Here is a 13,477-nt window from a genome sequence, read left to right on the forward strand (position 1 = left end):
CTTTTAGAAAATTAGAAGAAAAAACTGTTGAAGGAAATAAGTCGCTCAGCGCCGTTAGAAGAATTTATGTTTTGATTCTAGAGAAAATAAAACGACTGTTAAGGTACACAAAATGGTGAGTGGACTTTGCAGCATCACAGTAAATAATTGTTTTACATGTGACGTCCCTATTCTGCAGCATCCACGCGCGCTGCAGGTAGACCCCTGCCTGTTGTCTGTGTAATAGGATGCATGTAAACTCCACGTTCAGTTACACTCAGGAGGAAAACAGCATTTGGATTTTTACTTCTGCTTATTTGCACATTCTACAATTGCACCCCCTAACGAAATGGAACCAAAGTGAATCAGAAATAAATTTGTGATATTATCCAGCTCAGACTGCACAAACAGTCAGGCAAGCAGTGACAGACATGGCTGCAGCATCTGCACGACTATTCTGATGACACTAAAGGGGCTGAAAAATACTATAAAGTACAATAAAGTGAGTGTAACGTCACTGCAGAGAGCGCAGACACACAGAGCCCCTGCAGGAACATTAGAGGAATATTTCCGGATTATTAGGGTGATTTTTCGTTCTGGACGCCACTTAACAGGATGAATCCCGCATTTATTAAAGAAGTCAACCTTCTCAGCCATGTCTGACTTCCAACAGAGAGAGAGAGAGTGAGGCACACAGAGCGAGGGAGAGAGAGGAAGCTCCACCTTCGCAGCGCCGTGATTGGTTATGTAAATAAAGTATTATTTTGTGTCCTGTCCTCCTGCAGTTCGCCACTGTATGGCTAATTAAATCATCAATCAAGGGGCTGAACTGGTTGATGGCCCCTCTCACCCACCTTCCACCCCCCCACCCCTCCCCTCTCCAACACCCCATCCCCCAAAAAAACAATCAGATGCAGCAAAAATAAATCGCATAACAACAGTCTTCATTTCTGGAAGGCATTTTGTATATAAACTGTTCTTTACCCCTTTGTTTGGTCTTATTTTTATTACATAAATATGTTCTTCAACTTTTGTTTTTCTCCAACTTGTCTGCATGGACAGGAAGAATCAACTAGGCACTGAAATGACAAATTTACCAAAGTGCTTAGGTAAGCTTATATTTTTGTTCAGTATATTTAATAATTTCCATCATGACATGTCGTCATTTTATTCTTTTTATCCAAAAAGAAAGAAAGAGGATCAGGGCAGATGAGGGTAGAACAGATCGAGGTGAAGCCGCTTTGCCTTCCGTTTTGCTCGGGTCGAAAGTGGATCCAGTCTTGGGTGAATTATTGTCATGTGTAATTTACTACCACAGTGCTTGCATGTAAACGAAGCAGCCAAGCTCCCCCTCTCATACACACTCCTTTTCTCCCATACACGCACGCACACGCACACGCGCGCACACACACACACACACACACACACACACACACACACACACACACACACTTGAACCGTATAGCTCCAACTCTGTCCCATTCATCCATGCGAGCCCAGAGTGGCACCTCTCGCCTTTTCTACGCACACAGGCTCTCGTTCGTGGGGCCTCAGATTCACCGTGAAAATGGATTACAGTCGGTGTGTGACCTATAGGGGGACCTTGTGCTTAATGAATATATTGGTTTAAATGAGAGGAGATGGAACCAAAAACAACATACGCGTGATTCAGATTTTTTTTCCCCTAAATTTTTGTTGATAATTTCAAATTAAAAGTGCAAAATGTTAACAGATTAAATTAGTCATAGTGTTTTTGGATTTTTTTATTTATTTATGAGGTGAATTCTCAAATTAAAAGTGCTGACACAACTGTAATCATTTACAATTGTTTTTCAATTAATTGTGATTTTTTTTTTTTCAACTGTGTTGTTTGCTGTTGATGTCTCCTCTGTGTTTGTATTTTCTCTCCAAATAAAAATTTGAAGATTTTGCAGCACATTATCCGCCGTGGTTTATTTTGTGAAGTTGAAATGTTGCCCCAGAAAAATCAATAAGTGGAAATTCACTTGGGTTTAATGGTTTTTAATGTCCAACACCTAAATTGGAGCTCTGCAGTTCTGCAGCTGTCTGCCTCAGGCATGACTGCTGATTACCAAGATTATAATCCTAATTTTCTCTCCATCTCTCTGCCTCTGTGTGTGAGTGTGTGTGTGTGTATGTGTGTATGTGTGTGTGTGTGTGTGAGAGAGAGAAGAGAGGCCCACTTTTAGTTTTTTGACAGCGTAAACACATAAAGACGGCGGTGCAGAGGGGCTGTTGGAATGTTTCGCAGTATTTAGAGAATCTGTCAGTCTAATTACCACTTCTGTTTGTATGGACTATTGAGTAGTCGGGTTACACTCACTGCTATATTGTATGTACACTGTCAGCTGCTATTACATGACTGAATATCTCACCAGCCCTCAAAGCTTATGCGACAAGAGCAATGCAACAAAATATTAACAATAACAAATCACTCTGTTGATATTCTTGGTCATACACAAGATGTAACTACAAAATATACATCATTAGAAAACAAAAATAAGTAGGTCATAGGTCACAGCAGCATCATATTATCCCCCTTAATCGGCTCGACTTTAATGTTTTTGCAGGTTGATGTGACAGTCTTTGGGTAAATTTGTCAAATTTGATTTATTTCAGGTAAAATAATGAAAAATTTCTACGAGACCTGGCCTCTTGTCAAAGTAGAAAAGCAGACCTCAGTGAAAACTAAAACCTGGAAGAGCAGCAGGTATGACTGCAGAGTGAAATTAAAGCTGCACTTAAAACATATCGGCAGTCGGCATCACTGACCGTCCGATACGTGATATTTATTAATGAGAATATCGGCCCTACGGATCCACTCATCCAGCTGAGAGATCACACCGAAGACCCCACCGTCATATTTGCTCCACTTTATGTTTGTATATAATCCCTTGTCTTCGCTGCCATTACTTGTATACAGTAAAATAAGTGAGTAGAGTCGGAGCGGGAAAGAGGGATGTCGTTGCAGAACACGCTCGGGACTGAAACACAGTTGCACGTACATGTTGTGCATTCAACAACTCAGCCGCCAGGCGTCCCTGATTATTGGCCTAATTTAAATCTGTGAGAGCCACGTGACATCGTGGTGCATCCACTGATGAATTTATGCCCAGTTTTGCTCTTGGGGAAAAAAAACAAAAAAACATAGCAGCTCAACCGAACGTGTTACAATACGAGGAATATTCATTATGATAATTTGTGCTCAGTGAGTTCTGACACTGAATTGAAGACTTTGCAGTGACTTTGAGGGCCTTTGAGGGAAAATAAGAGATTCTGACTCAGGATGTAGCATGAAGCAGAAATGACTGTGATCAAAGTCACACATCCGACTGCTTCTTTTTTTTACATGAAGGACAGGTGTAGGTGTAATAATTAAAAAAAAACTTACCCGTGTCTCTTGGATCCAGTAACCAGGATGGCTGCACACATCAGAACATCATCTGATAGATTGTGTGTATGAGGGCAGTGAAGTGTCTCATTTTGTTGATCACTGACGATTCATCATGTTTGAAAAAAGAAAGAGGTGAAGAGAAAAGGGTCATGGCTCAAAAATAAAGCTTTTACATTTAATTTTACATCCAGACAAATTCATCTTGACTGTATCAGGTTTAGGCTTCTGTCAACATAACACACACATGAGGAGGTCAAAGGTCAAAGGAAAAGAGAGCACGATTGATGTGGCTACACGTTATATGATATGAGCGCTGATGTCTTTGGCTTGAAAGCTGATATTTTGTGCCAACAGTTAATACTTTGATTGTTGGCACAAACAAATCTGACACTTTTCCAAGCAAAACAATGATTCAGCTTTTCCCCCCAGAGATTGATTCTTATCAGCACAGAAAATAGTCTTAGTAAGAATTTTGTCCAACATGGGAAACCTAGAGAAAACTCAGGAGAGAAACTCCAGAGGACTTTAAGGTAGCAGCTCTATTAACTGGGTTTCAGGATCCATTACATTTATTATTATTATTATTATTAATAATAAAGGGTATCCATGCTTCCTTCTTTAAATCTGATATGTACATTTTATAAGAAATATCTTCTCCATAAAAACTGTATGACATCGGCAGTAATCAATACTGACTTGGAAAAATGGGAGTTTTAATAACGTGGAAATGTTGCAGTTTTATTCTGCAGGTAGAAAACTGATTCAACAGTTTTCTCTGAGACTTAAAGCAAAAGAAAAACAAAAACCTGTGGTTTGAGGAACAAGGAGACATGAATGGGTGGACGCCCAGTTTCGCTCGAAAGCTTTGTTTCAGCTCCAAAACTCATGTTAGTCACTACAGTATATTCCAGAGTGTGACGTATACCAGTCCCACCTCAAGTGTTGGGTGGTGATGCTAACCTCATGTGTGTATCATGCACACATTCGGCATATGACATCTCTCAGACATTAAGTAAGAGGGGATTTCTTTTTATCGTTCAGAGATCATCATGATTCAGATTTGCCCACAGTGTGGACATTTTTATTCCTATTGATTAATCAGGGTTCGAGTTGCTATGGCAATTCAAATATGGCATACTTATGTTATATTGATTAGTATATATAATATAGAGAAAGACATAGGCTGTGTGCAATTTTTAACAGCATGCCCTCAGTGGAAGGAATTGGTGTAAATACAATTACAACACTCCGTGTGATGGAGAAAATCAGACAAAGCTGGTTTGACCAGAAAGTGGGTCTAGAAAAAAAGGGAGGGACATTTTGAAAATTTACTTCTTCAATTCAAAACAGCTGTCAAGTGGCTGCAGCTCAGCCTCTCGAGTGTTAAACCCTCCGCATACAGTTTGTGCTTTAGCCCTGAAAGCAAGTTTTTGCCTCTTTTTAATTATAATAACGGTTGTTGTTGGCGTTCAGACGGCTTGAATGCATGACAGAAGCATCCCAGATCACATCTCCTCTCTGGCTCCTCTCTGCGCTTGTTTGTGGCTCTTCCAGCTCTGCATCATCAAACTGAACATCTCTCGACGGGGTTTGGCTCTGTGATAGCCACCACAAGAGCCTCAACACCACAACAACTCCAGAGATTGACGGACAATTAAAGACCGAGAGGCGAAGGCTTGAGCGTGTGATCTACGAGTACTCCTCAAACATGCAAAATGAATTTAGTTTACATTTGCCATGAGCAAGAGAGAGAGTGGGGAGAAAAGGGCTCTTTTCTCAGCAGTTGTGATCTCTCTCAGTTGGACAAGAAAGCTCGCAGAGAGAACAAGATCGCTGCATAGCAGATTGCTGCAGAAACAAATGCTCACACCAAAAAAGTATTGATTTTTTATGTTGTTCTTGTTAGCTGAAAACTGCGTAGAAGCTTCTACAAATGACCACTTATCCAACTGAGACACGTATACAAAAATACAAACATATCACGAGTTTTTTTTTTTATTCTTTTCCTGTGGAAAGAGGTCAGACGCTCCTGAAAACAACGAGCTGAATAAAAACTCAAACTTTTTTTTTATTATCCGAAGACACAGGTGATACCTTTTATTCTATTCAGCACTTTATTTTTCTCTTATTCTTTTGATTTATGCTCTTGCACTGTGCATATATATGTATGCAGAGTTTTTGACATCAGTATTTCCCAGTAACAAGCAGTGACATGAATCAATATCTGAAATATAAAGATGAAGCTCCAGTGAATGGCCAATTATTTTTTATTTTTGTAAACTCATATTTCTAAAGTCAAGAATTAACTTTTCATGCTGAGTTAATCTGTTGTTACTTTTTATTATCACGTGTCGATATAAATCTAATGTAAAAAATACACGTGAATATGTGACATTTGCTGCAGCAAATTACCTTTCCGCACATTTAATTATGCATTTATTTATCAGCGCACTGGCCGCACGTTTAAAGACAAATTATGAGAAAAGAATTGGAGGTGTTAAAAAAAAAGGCTCGTTCATTTGTAGTAATTGCTGGCATGAAAGAGCAGCTTGTTATGTCAGTGTCTCTTTCGAGCCATCTTACAAAACATTTGGTTAAAACACAGACCTCTACTGAGAGCTGAAGTATTACCTACTGAATTTGCAGCTGCCATTTTCTTAGGAGCACCTATCTGAAGCTAATGCAATCGACAACAACAGCCCAGCAATAAATTCTACCTCCATGATGGTTCAGGTTTTGTTTGATTTTTGTTTGGATGCTGCAGTTTGTGATACAGTTGACTTGTATTGCATTATAAGAAAAGGTGTTTCCATTATTTTGTCCAATCCACTGATAAGTCTGACTTAAAACGACATCATGGCTTTATAGTAGCGTTTGTGCTGTTACGTCTCTAATAATAAGATTATTTTTGCCTGTTGACAATAAAGAGATATTTCTGGGAGGTGATGAGCAACAAAGGTCAGAGACCAGCCTGAAATATCGTGCTACAATGAAGGTGTTTTTAAAACAGTGAGATGAGGACTCTAACTGACAAGACTATTGATGAGATTCTCCATCAGCAGCTTAAATAGAGGTTAGTGGCCACTACTCACTTACACACGAGCAGAAATGATCCAAGCATGTTGGAAGCAGACACAAAGAGACAGCGCTCATATACGTCTGTCAGCTGCCTGATCCGGTTGCAGTCTCTGTGCCGCCGCCACCAAAACAAATCCTGCACATTTACTGTACTTCACAAATAAAATGGTTTTGATTGGGATTCTGATAGATCCCTCAAGAAAACTTTCTACTCTGAGATGAAAAAAAAAAAAAAGACTTATCGCTCACTGAAATGAATAATTGACGGCGTCCCCGATGAATAATTAATCAAACATTTGAATAATTGTTGTAGCTCTAATCTCGACAGACATTTGCATATCAGCGTGCTCTTAATATCTGCCTCTGTATATGAGTTTACATCCTCTCAGGACACAAAGATAGAATTAAAAAGATCTAACTCACATCTGCAGAAACCTTGTCCAGCTCCCGCAGACTTCCCTCTTAGTCAGATCTGTCGACATGAGCCGCTCATCAGCTGGGATGATACACTGCAAGGAAGAGGAAAGAGTTTAGAAATTTACTGTATATTGATAAGGAGAGAAAAACAAGATCTGTAATCACATGTAATACTGCAACACAAACTAATACATGACTTAAACAGTAACAATCTTCTTTGTATGCACAATAGAAAGATGAATGGAGAGATTTTCAGCCACACTCATGCAAAGACATTTCAGTTTAAAGGGAAATTCTCACTATTTAACAGCCTCTATTTAGCAGCACCAAATAGCTGCACATTTGGAGGACCTGTAACTCACATAACTGCACTTTTTCTCTCCGTTTACTTTGAGTATAGGCAGATAGGTTCACAGGGTGAAAATGTATTGAGGAAAGTTTGCTGGGTCTGAACTAGATGAGAGCTGGGTGGAATAATATCCCCTCGAAAGCCGCAAGTTTTCCCCTGTCTGCTTGTTAGCATGATTTCCTTAAAAGTAAACACATTTGACTGAAATCCGGTAAACAGATCGATTTAGAATCAAACGTCGGTTGGATTTTGGTGATAAACACTTTTAGTAATAACCCATTCTGTTTGGATTTCTTGGGGTCTGCGGGGCATTTATGGGCAACAAGGGGGTCAACAGGATTTTCAGGAGAAACCAGAATGTCAAAGGTCACCTGGTTATTCTTGCAGTTTTGTCTTTAAATCTTTACTTCTATCAACAATAATTACATTTTACTCACTAAATAGATATACGGACACAATGGGAGTCCAATAGAACACGATCATGAACTGGTGTTACTCCCAAAAAAAATACAATACATGTTTTTAATGAACCCACCGAAAAAGAGAGATAGAGAGCACATATCAGAATAATCATGAGCATCTGGAAGTGGTATATAATATATGTGATATAAAAATGTAGCCTGGAATTTTGGAAAATTTGCAAGTGAACATGGGTTCACTTGCAAATTTTCCAAATCAAGTGTTACCTTTTTGTGCCAAAAGGTGGTCAAAGCACTTTCCAAGACACTTGAGAGGTTTGTGACCTGTGTCCCATGTTTTGTTGGGTGTAGGGTAATGAAACTGTGAATTTTGGTTAAATATTGATGAAGCCGAGGGGTCTTGTCAGAATCAACTTACTGAATATTTTACTGGAACTACAAGTGTGCCCTAAACTTAACCAAGTGCTTTGAGATGCTTCAGAAAACCTTTTGTCAAGGGGCGGATATCAGACGATCAAAAGGGAGCAGTTCATTATAAATGTGCCGTTTGATAAAAATCTGGGCAGCATTGTACAATGTTTACAGACAAATGTATCTCATTTCTGGCAAACCAAATTTGTGAATGGAAATCAGCTGTATAAAACAAAACAAAAAAAAATTAGGAGACAGAGTTCTTTAACATGTCGTCCACCTTTATTAATAAAGTAAAATAATCCTATTATGTGGTGGGAATAATCAGCCTATAGTACAGTAAAACAAACTGATTTCCAGGACATCGCGTACGGCTGTCCAGACTTCCTTTCGCTTCCCTACAAACATCACTAAAACAAGGGTGTGAGTATGTTTGTGTGTCTGCCCAAAGGATCACTAACTATAAACTAGACAGCAGCAAATTAATGTTTTTTTTTCACCAATTGTGGCAGAACTTTGCAGAGAAGTCAGCTTTGAACCCTTGGCCCCTTCGATAAAACTCTGCGGTTTGCTCGTTTGCGGTTTCAAATGTTTGCATTATTTTTCAATTCTGCCTCAGACAAACATATCTATTTCATCCTCTGCTAAAGTTTATGGCCCTGTAGGACTTGGAGAAAGTCAGTTCACGGTCTGCTGGATGCACTGTATACCTCCACCGCTCATTTTAGACACACCATCCTTTCCTGCATTGTCATCCATGGAGTTTGTTATCTTGACACTCAAAGGATTTTGGGCAGTGTTGATGTAAGCTGGTGTAGAAAGCAAATTGCAGTTGTGTTCACCACTTCCTGCCATCTTTTTATCCTCACAGAGCAAAGCTATCACTCTCACCTCTTACTCCTGACTATTTTTCTTCGCAGCCGCTTAAAACACAGACAAAAGTGTGTGTGTGTGTGTGTGTGTGTGTGTGTGTGTGTGTGTGTGTGTGTGTGTGTTAGTGTATGTGTTCGGAGGGGAGTCGATGATTCGTCTTTTGATCCTAGCGTGCTTGTTGTCAAAAGCTGCCTGGATTGAAGAGACTGTTGGCCACAATTGACTGTGACAATTAGGGCACGATCGCAGTCCCGAGTGGAGCACTTAAAGGCTAATTTACATGTCACTTTGCCGAATTAAAAAAAAGAAAAAAAAATAGTGGGAGAAAAGATATTCTGCTTTGGTCCCCCTCCCTCCCACCTTCTCCTTTTTCTGTCTCTCTACTCTTTCTTTTTTTTATTCCTCCATGCCTTGTAAACTGTAATTTGTACACTGCTTAGGGGAACCAGGCAGAAGAGAGGCAACCGGCATTTCCATTTGAAAAGAGGCAATCACCAGGCCACTGCTGAGCCTATTGTCCGGTGGTGGTGGTGGGGGGGTGGCGGCAATTTACAGGCAGGGAAGTTAACCTTCTGGTGAGGTACATTACACACAAGGTTTACACCCGTATGTATGCAGATCTGCGTGTGTTTGCTGATATACTGGTCTGATATTGTTCCTTTATCAGAACCTGGGTGTCTGTCAGTCAGGATGGAGCTTCATCTCTCCTCCTGCTGTGAGATGGGGCCTCATTTCAAATGTCCTCATGTGGTCCTGACCTCATCTGGGACATCCAGACTGCTTGCTGTCCATATTTCAGATTTTTTTCCCCCCAGAGATTCAAATATTGACAGCTGTTTTCCCAGTTAGAAAAAACAACCAGGGGTAGGTTCAGAGCCATTACCGGGGCGTGAATCTCTTAAACATGTTTTCAGGCAATTTACAGGCAAAAAACACTCCTTAAATTAATATATTTTGGTGCATCCTTTCCTCCAGATTGGGTGGTGAATTAATGAATTAATGCAACTCACCATGTTTAACCATTAAATCAAACGGAAAATATATATATAAAAAAAATCTTAAAACAAACCATATTTCTTTGGCCAACATCACAAATATTAACTTATTTTAGCAACTACGTCTGCAGCTTCTGATTGGTTTGTGCAAAATAGTCTGTCCTCAAATCAGAGAACTGCTAACATGAAGATGTTGCCCGACTAAATGATTGTGTTGATCAGCCTGATCAGATTATTTCACAATAGAAATTACACCAAGACATGTGAGATAACCTGGCCTCATACTTTAGTTGCACATCCCTTTTTTGGTGTTTTTGTTTTTTCCAAGTGACAAATCAAAACTTCACGGGTAAGTGCTTTAAGCAGTTAAGGGAGTGGGTTTGGGTCACTAAACAGTTATTGATACTGCCAAATGTGCCCTCTCACTGAATTCTAGGAAAGAAAAGGTTTTAAAGTTGGCTCATACAGCCTTCAGGATAACATATTTAGGTACAAAATAACATCTTTAATCAAGTTATTATCAGTTACCGCCTTAAACTCCCATTTTGGCTCAAAAGAAAACCCCTTCCCTCAGTTCTTCCTCATGGCTGAACTTTCTTTTCTTCTGCTCTGACAGGCTGTTTGTGACAGGTGCAGATTGTGTGTGTGTGCATGAAAGTGTGTGTGTTTGGGTGTGTGAAAGGACTCCCTCCCTCCATCCATCTCTCCTCCCCACCCCCACCCCCCTCACACACACACACACACACACACACACACACACACACACACACACACACACACACACACACACACACACTCCTGCTGTCCTTTCAAAGAGAACACAGAGGGGACAGAGTGTGTACAGAAACAGCAGGTTGATGGGATAATGCCCATCATCTGTTGCACCGTGTCATTTCTGCGCTGCCATAACCTCTTTTTGTAACGGCCCTGTACACACACAAATGCACACACAGACATGCACATAACGGACACACATACACCTTGTGTGTGTGTGTGTGTGAGTTTCTACATGTGAATGAACTGAATTAAGTTACACAGGAAGAAATAGAGGGAAACTTCACCACACAAGGAAAACCTTAAGTGTGTCTTAAAAGATAAAGATCTCTTTACAAATGTACACAAGCTCATAAGGGGTGTGTGTGTGTGTGTGTGTGTGCGTGTGTGAGTGTGTGTGTGTGTGTGTGTGTGCGTGTGTGTGTGTGTGTGTGTGTGCGCGTGAGGTGTTCAAGCATACGTCAGCCCGGTCAGGGATTGTCGTGCAGCAAAGCCTGCTCACAATAATCACAGGAATAAATTCCCTCCTCTGCTGTGAATGACCTAATCCAGATTTGATGGTCATTATATCAGGCCTGTTTCATTATGCTGTAAACATACCGCACAGATAATCTTAATCTCGGTAATGCCACTGTAAACGAGAACAGCACTGCTGTTGCACTAAACCCACCTCTGCTTGTTGGGTTTTTGTTTTGATAAACTGGCAACATTTCAAAGTTGACACTCACTTAGTGAGTTTTATGATATTTGATTCATTTGAATCAAATTTGTTTTCCATAAATCTGTGTAAAAATAATTTTTGTAGATAGTTGAGTTACAGATATGAGTATCAGGTTGAATGTAGGTTACTAATCCCAGCGATTGAGCCTTTAATTAATTGCACAGTTTTGTAATAAGGCTGGGAGGATTAGCGTGTGGACAGGTGGGCAGATTTAAACCTCACTGGGCCGGACACATGTTGAGACTGAAGGGAAGCCATCATCCCGAACAAAGAGGGATTTTTTATTTTCTATTCCATGGATGAACTCCAAATGTCTGCGTATGTGCAACACAAACGGTTCTAAACAGAGCATTTATGCCTCAGTGTAAGCTCCAACAATCCATTCACTGATGCCAAGTTTTTACAGGGTTCTACGCGGGACCTTTACGGTGTTCAAACAAATGAGAGGCCTCTCCAAAGAACCAGTTCACTTTGGTTTTAGATTGTTGGGGCTGCTGTATTCATTATTTAAAAGGTTCTTCGTGCTATCCTGTTCAAAATCCTACACGATGGCACAATAATGAATCATGTTTGTAGTCTGGGGCAAAGTGAACAGCTGGGAGAACACTATATTCCTTAAAAAAAAAAGTCTCTCCTGGAGGACATTCATCACATAACACTTAGTTTTCTCAAGGTATGGTCACTTTGTAAAGTTGGAGTGAGTGTTGGATTGTTGGAACGTTACAGAAATGGTCGAACACAGACCCTTACATTGCAATGTCGGAAAGATGTGTGTGTGCGCTTAGAGGGTTTCCAAAGCACCTCTGAGTCCCCTTGAAGGTATATTTATCTTCTATTAGTGTTGCACGCAGAAGAATTATAAGCTGTGTGATTGGATGTTTCTTACCGATATTATTTTTGGAGCCATGGCTGCCCTTCTTCAGCACTGCTGGCTCAACCGAGAGAGTTTCACTGCAGTCAGTCTCCTAAAAAGATGAACAGGACTTTTTAACTGTGGACACCTGAAATAACTTTGTTCACTTTGTACCACAATAAATACAAATTATCTTCAGTTTTATCTGAGTGTTTTTAATTAAAATAAAAGTCTTCTGTGTAAACACAATTACTAATCCACCTAAACTCTTCCTTATACTGTACATGGAGAGAAATAAATGAGCTGTTATGTAACCATGACTCTACACACACACACACACACACACACACACACACACGCACACACACACACACACACACGCACACACACACACACTCTGCAAAGACCAATACACACAAACTAGTTTCCATCCCCACACACATCCAGACTACCGTACTGAACACATCCCAGCACGTTTACCTGTGTTTTATCTCCTTTTCATCTGGATTTGTGTAGTTGTGAAGCGACCTGCTGAGCGCCTCCACAGGAGAAGATGAAGCAGATATTAGTGAGAGGGAGAGAGAGAGAGACATGACTGATTCATCCCCCCCCCCCACACACACACATAGAAATGAGAGAGGTGCTGTATAAAAAGATGTGGAGAATGTATGTCGATATTTTCAGCGTTTTCTCCTCTTTAATTTTTCTGAATGATACAACCTTGAGTTAGAGAAGCTGAACAACAAATCGAAGGACACATTTTTTAAAATATTTCCTGAAATATTGCAAATTAATATACATTTCATCACAGTAAATGGTGAATAAATTGGCAAGCAAACTGGGGAGTGCAGGGCAATAAATAACTGTGCAGGCTGGGCACGATTCACCTGATGAATGCACAATCACCTCATAACAGCTCACAGGTGGTGTCAGATGTTCTGAAATTAGTGAAATATCTGTTCAATTCAACCACATGGAAATGTAGCTGCTGACCTCCCCTCTGCATGTAAGACACCAGGTGCAGAAATACCAGTTGAGCTAAGGCTAAAAGGAATAGTTCAACATTATTTTGAGAAATAAACGTATTTGTTTTCTGAGATTAAAAGATAGATATGAACGCATGTTGCTTTTTTTTTTTTTTTTTTTTTTGCAGTATTTCACCTCTGCTGAGTTCAAGTTTATGTTCACTCAGT

The sequence above is a fragment of the Embiotoca jacksoni genome, unplaced genomic scaffold (assembly GCF_022577435.1).
Source record: "Embiotoca jacksoni isolate LCO1_2020_lvr unplaced genomic scaffold, fEmbJac1.0.p SCAF_30, whole genome shotgun sequence".
Classification (NCBI taxonomy): Eukaryota; Metazoa; Chordata; class Actinopteri; family Embiotocidae; genus Embiotoca; species Embiotoca jacksoni.